The sequence below is a fragment of the Penaeus monodon genome, chromosome 4 (genome assembly GCF_015228065.2).
Source record: "Penaeus monodon isolate SGIC_2016 chromosome 4, NSTDA_Pmon_1, whole genome shotgun sequence".
NCBI lineage: Eukaryota > Metazoa > Arthropoda > Malacostraca > Decapoda > Penaeidae > Penaeus > Penaeus monodon.
The window spans coordinates 42,717,560-42,725,059 of record NC_051389.1 but is presented as its reverse complement, the minus strand read 5'-3'; the positions used below and the strand labels follow the sequence as shown (position 1 = coordinate 42,725,059).

The following is a 7,500-nucleotide window of genomic DNA, read 5'->3' as shown; positions in this document are numbered from 1 at the left end:
TTGTTTATGATTGATATTTCTTTGTTTTGTCTTCTTAAAAATATAAATGTTCATCAACAACACTAATTAGTAATAAACTAGTTTCATGACAGTCTTTAGGAAACTGATAACAAGGTTGCTATCAGTAGTACATTAGATACGCAAGATGTTAGTGCACTTGCAGAAGTGATTTCGCCTTACAGCAGCACACCCAACAGCAAGCACCTTCCCAGGGTCTCTCCTGCACCTTCCCACAACGCCCACACTCCATCAGCGCAGAGAGGCGCGTCAGACACGCCCACGGAGTGCGCCGGGACAACAAAACGCAGCGTCCCGTGACGATACTGCGAGGTCCAGCCCCTCTCGATGTCTGCGCCGGTCCCTCGCCCTGTCCCGCTCTCCCTTGTAGGGCGCGACTCGTTAAGAATGATTAGGCGACATCACACGGCTGCCTAGAGGCCCGACACTCCGCCCTTGCTTCATAAAAACGATACGATCTCCGACGCGCGCCAGAGATGCAGGGGGCAGCTGGTGCAGCGTTGTAGGGGAGCGCCGGTGGAGGCGGTGGGGGGGGTTGCAGGTTTTGTCTTGTTGCAGGAGGCAAGGAGGGAACAAGGGGGGGCAGTAACAAGGAGATGGGAAGGGAAGCGATAGAGGAAGGAAGGAAGGAGTCAGTAGAGGAGAGTGATGGGGAGAGGAGAGAGAGAGAGAGAGAGAGAGAGAGAGAGAGAGAGAGAGAGAGAGAGAGAGAGAGAGAGAGAGAGAGAAGGAGAAAGGGGAAGGTGAGGGGAAATAAGATAGAGGGAGAAAGGGGGTAAGAGGGAGAGAGAGGCAGAGAGGAAGGAGGGAGGGAGAGATTCAACAGACAGAGCCAAGCAGATGGCGGAAAGGATGAGAACAAGATAAGTCAGAATTTCCCTCTTCAGACCCCGTCCCTTCTCTTGAAGACACTCGATGCTCTTGAAACTCACCCTCCATGCCCCTGAGACTCCAGTTGCCCCGAAGAGCGTCGCCTTATCAGCAGAGCAGCCGTGTCCTTGTGAATTTCCCGTAGGTGCTTGTGCCTCTGGCCGGGGGTCCTTCGCTCTGAGCTTGTTTATGAGAGGAAGTTAAATGTTTTGAGTATTTTACAAACCTCTTATAGTCCTTTTCATTTCTAGTAATGCCATAACTTACAGTAAAATCTTGTGTTGACGGGACAAGATCAACAGATGACATTAAACCCGACACCGAATCTAAATACTTTACATGTTTCGCTGTTATTTGTACAAAGAAAATGTAGCCTCGGCCTTCCTCTTGTCTCTCCTCCTTCCTCCTTCTTCCTCCTGACCTTCCCTCGTTATCTTTCCCCTCCTTCGAGTCCGTCTCCACTCACACCCACTCTGCTTCCTCGTCATTAAGCTCCACCATTTGCATCCTTACCTTCTACGATCTCCTCCATCTGCTCCTCTCGTCCACTACCCCCGTTGTCGCCGGCCACCTTTTACCCAGTCTTGCTCCTTCCTCCACCTCCTCCGTCTCCTCCTTGTCTTCTGTTCCTCCAAATATAAATTCATCCTACTCTTCTACCTCCTTTTCTTCATCTTTTTCCTCCTCCTCCTCGTCCTCTTCCTCCCCTCCTCCTCTTCTTCTTCCTCCTCCTCCTCCTCCTCCTCCTCCTCTCCTCCTCCTCCTCCTCCTCCTCCTCCTCTTCCTCCTCCTCCCCTCCTCGTCATCCTTTTCCTCCTCCTCCTCCTCCTCCTCCTCCTCCTCTCCTCCTCCACCCTCTATATCTGCATATGCCTCCTACCCTGCCTCTCTTCCTCCCCTATCCTATTTTCCTCTATTTCCTCCACTTCTTTTCCTCCACTTCCTTCCTCTCCCGCCGCTCCTCATCCTCCACCTTCAATTCCTCGTCCTCCACCCTCTACCTCCCCTCCTCTCCATCCTCCTCCGTCACCCCAAAAGAGGCATGAACTACGCGCCCCCCACACCCCCCCCCCCCCCACCCTTTCTTCCCCCCCCCCCCCCCCCTTCCCCCTTACTTCTCCATCCCTCCCCCTCCACCCCCTCCACCTTCCTAGCCATCCACCCTCGCTCACAAACTTGAGATACGCCCTTAACTTGTTTCCTGGATCCGCCCTATTCTAGATCGCCCAGCGCCCCTTTTGGTGGAGTGGAAGATAAGCTGTGTGTGACGGAGATGTAGTGAGTGAATATTTTTTTCTATCTTACGTTTATTGTAACAACCATCGGCTAAGAATGATAAAGAGGATCAAGAGAAAGAGAAATAAAACAAAAGAGAGTTTGTGGTAAAGAAACCCATATGAATTCAAGCTGGTTAATAGGAAAAGTGAGACAGTTTGTGGTGTTTGTGGTAAAATATACATGAAAACTCACATTCGGGGAGGGAACACTATACACCCCAGATGTGCCGTGCCTTGTCTCTCTTTCTGGGAGCTTCGTCATGCATGATTTAATCCACACATATAACACATGGAACAACAATTTATCAGGAAAGAGCTAAATATGTACATTTAGCGCCTGTGATAAACAGGTTTAGCATTGCCCAGTATTGAACTAGACATATATGACTGCTGACAAAATAAAATCATATTAACGAAGCAATCCAGCAGAGCAATTCCCAGTAAAATAATGGTCAAGCACACGGCCCTGACTCCCTCGTCCCCCCTTGAGTAATTACAAGACCCGACTTACCCACGCTGCCCCCCGTCCCCACCCCCTAGGCTGTACCCGGCCTCGCACGTGCCCAGCAAGGGGTTCGCGGCTCCCGTGCTATCAGACTGGTCCTCACACCCCTGCCGAGTGCCACGAGGAGCGGAGCTTCTGATCTCGGGGAACCTCCTACGTGTGTTGTGACCGCTTGACTGTGTGTTAGACTTGGCGGCGATTGTGTGTTGTGCTTGTTTATGTACACCCGTCCTGGTGTTCGTGTTGTTTATTTATACTGAAACGTTGGAGGGAGTTTACTGTTCAGACTTGTTTTCTTTCATTATTGTGTGAGGATAGTGAGTTGTTCTCCAGTGACCTGTCTGTTGACGTTGTGAAATAAGGACCACAACTTTAAGTGCATTTAGATAAGCATCAAACCCAGAGGAAGCTTGTTGTATCACCTTGACTACAGTGGAGATATACACAAGTAAGTGCCCGAAGACTTGGTTACACTTCTGGATGCACAGCTTGTTTTTGTGAGTTGAAGCCCACCTGTGTGTTTGTATGTCAGCTGAATATAAGAGAAATTTGAACGTACGGGTCGTGGGCTTGTTCGTCATTTCAGCAACAGTGTAACGTGGTGTACTAGAATACACGTTCAGTCTGATAATGTGTAATAATGTGTGTGTGTGTGTGTGTGTGTTTATATAGATATATAAATATGCAATATATACATATTTTATTTATATATATAAATATATATATATATAATATATATATATATATATATATATATATATATATATATATGTATATGTATATATATATATATGTATATATATATATATGTATATATATGTATATATGTATATATACATATATATATATATATATATATATATATATATATATATATATATATGTGTGTGTGTGTGTGTGTGTGTGTGTGTGTGTGTGTGTGTGTTAAAATCCCGGATGAACATAAATTTTAAAGGGCAAATATTTTATTCAATGTTCAAGATTCTGTTGACTTTTATTAATATTCATTTATGTCACTCCGACTTGTACGCCCACTTACCCGTCGCTCGATTCCCTTACCCAAAGCTAGACCTTGCCCTTACACCCCCTCCCGTCGGCCGCACCCCCCCCCCGCGCAAGGGCCGCCCTCAGCTCCTCCAGGGCGCAGGGACGAGGAAGCGTGGGCGCGGGGAGGAGTGACTGCGATGTCCTGCGCGGAAGTTGTGTTGTGTAGTGGTGTGCAGCCAAGCGTGGTCACTCAAGGTCAAGAGTGACGTGACCCCGCCCCTGCCCCCTCCTATGCCTGCCCTCCCCTACTCCCTCCCCACCCCGTACCTGGGAACCAACGTCGCGACGCCGCGAGGATTTACGGCTTGTTTTGGTCACGTCTCGAGATTGAATCGAAGTAGTCAGCTGAGAATAGTGATAGATAATGATAGTGCCCTTGGACGTGAAAAATAAACTAATATTTCATACTAATCCTACAGTATATGCTAGACTTCATTATATATTTCGATATCTAAAGATAAGGTCCTTCGATAACCGGATTACAAGGAAACAGGAAGTGATTTCTTCAAAGAAACAAAATGACACGTTAGAGGATGTCTTGACACGGTCTGTTGCGTTCCCGACTGACCCCTGGGCCCCTCCCTTCCCCTCAATCCTCCCCCCTCCCCTCTCCCCCGTCGATACTCGCTAGTTCCTCCTTAATGTCATGACCTCCAAACATCTCTGTCATGGAGTTTATCCTTGTTTTCCATGTCCTAATCCCCATGCATTCCCTCCCATTTTCGTTCTTATTACTAGCGTATTTTTACTACCAAGTCGTTGTGTGAGGCAGTGTAAGATACAGCAACGTTAATTATCTTAACGCATCATTAAGCATGTCTGTTTTTTCAGCGTGCAATGTAGTGCCGACATCATCGCAAGGCTCGGGCAACCCCAAAGGCACCGAAGGACAGCATTTGTTATTGTCTCTGGAGTGGCACCTGCAACCCTAAGGCTTTCTTGCTCTCTCTCTCTCTCTCTCTCTCTCTCTCTCTCTCTCTCTCTCTCTCTCTCTCTCTCTCTCTCTCTCTCTCTCTCTCTCTCTCTTTCTTTCTCCCTCTCTCTCTTTTATGTATATCCACATACCCAAAATTCTAATGCAATTCGGTGTATTATGTAATAATACGATAATAATCTCCATATTTTATTATACTATAAAACACTTATTCTTACACTTTGCTCTATGCGCAATGCAATTTTATACAATGATGTATAGTACTAAATGTTAAATATACCCGGACTGTCTACATAGAATGCCTTGGAAATTTGAATGACTATTTGTGTTTCTCATATCGATTTAAAACACACAAAGGAAAACATAAAGGATAAGCTATCGCTTGAAGGGTGTACTACCATAAATATCCACTGACGTCGAAGGGAAGGCGTTACTGATAATCATGTCTTTTCTTTCAGGGAGTTGCGTGGGAAGGTTGTACGAGGTGGTCGACTCAAGACAGGGGACCCAGAGTGAGTAATTTGGTCTTCGTCTTCACTACAATGTTTCACTGGTGTTTCTCTTCATTAATGCGTTTCTTTTTGGATTGTCCCGTCTTTTCTTCTACAATATCTTCTCTCCCCATCCTCCTCTCCTCCTTCTTCTCCCCATCCTCCTCTCCCTATCTTCCCTCTCATCCCTCTCCTTCTCCCCATCCTCTTCCCTCTCTCATACCCTCATTCTCGGTTACCTCCCTCTTACAGTGGGTTATTAAGAGTACTTATTCCTTGGATTACAAGATATGCAGAGACGTCAGGGTGGCTCTCTTGGGAACCCACTTGGTGATGCTTTATGCGGGCAATTTGTTACTCGCCGCTTATTGATAGTCGTGATGCCAAGGTAAATTTTCGTTTTTTTCTTCCTTTCCTTTGGGAGGAGGGGTGCGTTTATATTTTTTCTTCTTGTAACTCGTCCGATTTTCCGTGCATGATAGAACTTGGAAAAGGGTTTCCAATTTGCTGTCGTGCGTCCGAATCGCTGAGTCATGGCTACACTCGCGCGTAATCATGCAGGAAACTACGCGTTTATATATTTTGTTAACAAAGGAACCACCTCCTGTAGATCATCCATGAAAAAATATTTTCTTAAATCAGTTTTTTGGGGGACTTTTAGATTATATATATATATATATATAAATATATATATATATATATATATATATATATATATATTATATATATATATATATATGCATATACACAAAATAAATACAACATAAAATATATAAATAAAAGTGACGCATGGAAGAGGAACAGTAAACAAAAAGTATCATAGCAGTGTTATATTTAATTCGATTAATATATCAGATCAGTTATTTGCAGTCATATCTGTTGCCATACATTTCGAAAGACTAGTATTATCACCTACAAAACCCATATTATGTAAATTAACCGCGTAGTACTATTGGCAGATGTACCTGTTGTTCGTTTATCACAAGAAATAATAGCAATAGCAATGACTCTTATGGCAGGATTATTAGCCGCGTTACTTTCGAGAGTGTCATTAGTACCAGCATTATAATGTGAGGTGAGTGACAGGCTAAACTCAGCCCCTCGAGTGGTGGTACAGCGTTCGTGTCCCCTGCTGAGGGCGTGATGGCTTTCGATGACTATATCTGGGCACTAGTTCTCCTGGGGCGCTCTGCTCTGCCCGCGATCCTCTCGCTCTCGCGCTCTCTCTTTCTCTCTTTCTTTCTCTCTTCTCTCTCTCTCGTCCTTTCTTTTCATTTTCCCTCTTTCTCGCTTCCCTCGTTCTCTCTCTCTCCTTTACTCTCTTTCTCGCTTCTATCGTTCTCTCTCTCTTTTTCTCACTTTCTCGCTTCTCTCGTTCTCTCTCTTTCTTTCTCTTTTCTTCTCTCATACTTTCTTTCTCATTTCCCCCTCTTTCTCGCTTCCCTCGCTCTCTCTCTCTTTCCTTTTCCATTTCTCTCTCTCTCTCTCTCTCTCTCTCTCTCTCTCTCTCTCTCTCTCTCTCTCTCTCTCTCTCTCTCTCTCTCTCTCTCTCTCTCTCTCTCTCTCACACACACACACACACACACACACATAAACACACTGTAATGCGAAAGGCAGGTAGAAGGACATTTAGCTGTGTGAAATAGAGAGAGAGAGAGAGAGAGAGAGAGAGAGAGAGAGAGAGAGAGAGAGAGAGAGAGAGAGAGAGAGAAAGTGAGCGAGAGAGAGCAAGCTGACCCCGTACCGCACTGCAGACGTACAGCATAACTGTTACAATTGCTTCTACAGACTCACATACGTTATTTAGAAATGCATGTGGGTCAAGGCTCAGTAGTAAACACACAAAAGGCAGACGCTAATTTCGATTCTGATTACTGATATTGATAACAATTACCTACTTTACGATGCACTGGACTCCAATTATCCATTACACGCAACTCTTATCTAGTCATGATTAGCTATCATCGACCTATCGGTTAATTCCCGATGAAAAAACAATTAATTAGAAACTGATAATTTAATCCCTTGTCAATCACTAATTATTTCTTTGGGTGGTAATTAGTCGTGCGGTTACGAACAGAGGAGCTGCCTCGGGGAAGAAATGAAAGAGTGTGTTGTGACTTTGTTTTAAGTTCTTTGTGTGTGTGTGTTTGTTTGTGAATGTTTGTTTGCGCTGCGTGTGTGTGTGTGTGTGTGCCCTGAATAAAATATACATCATAAGTATATGAATATGTGTATATTATTATATATTATATATATATATATATATATATATATATATATATATATATATATATATATATATATATATATATATTAGACGGATTATGGAATTAGTATACTTCATACTTCACTTTA

General features: G+C 44.4%; 1 protein-coding gene across 4 annotated transcripts in view; it reads left to right on the top strand.

Moving 5' to 3' along the window:
• The window catches only part of LOC119572233 (semaphorin-5B-like), a 74,854-nt gene that overhangs the window by 48,254 nt on the left and 19,100 nt on the right, over positions 1–7,500 (top strand). For 2 of the 4 annotated variants that reach the window (XM_037919214.1, XM_037919215.1), the window contains exon 3: positions 5,110–5,163. The exons of 1 other annotated variant lie outside the window; for it this stretch is intronic. The gene's annotated coding sequence lies outside the window, so the exon portion shown is untranslated. Of the gene's footprint in view, positions 1–2,797; positions 3,119–5,109; positions 5,164–7,500 lie in introns of those variants that run through there. One more of the 4 variants, XM_037919216.1, reaches the window with a different exon arrangement.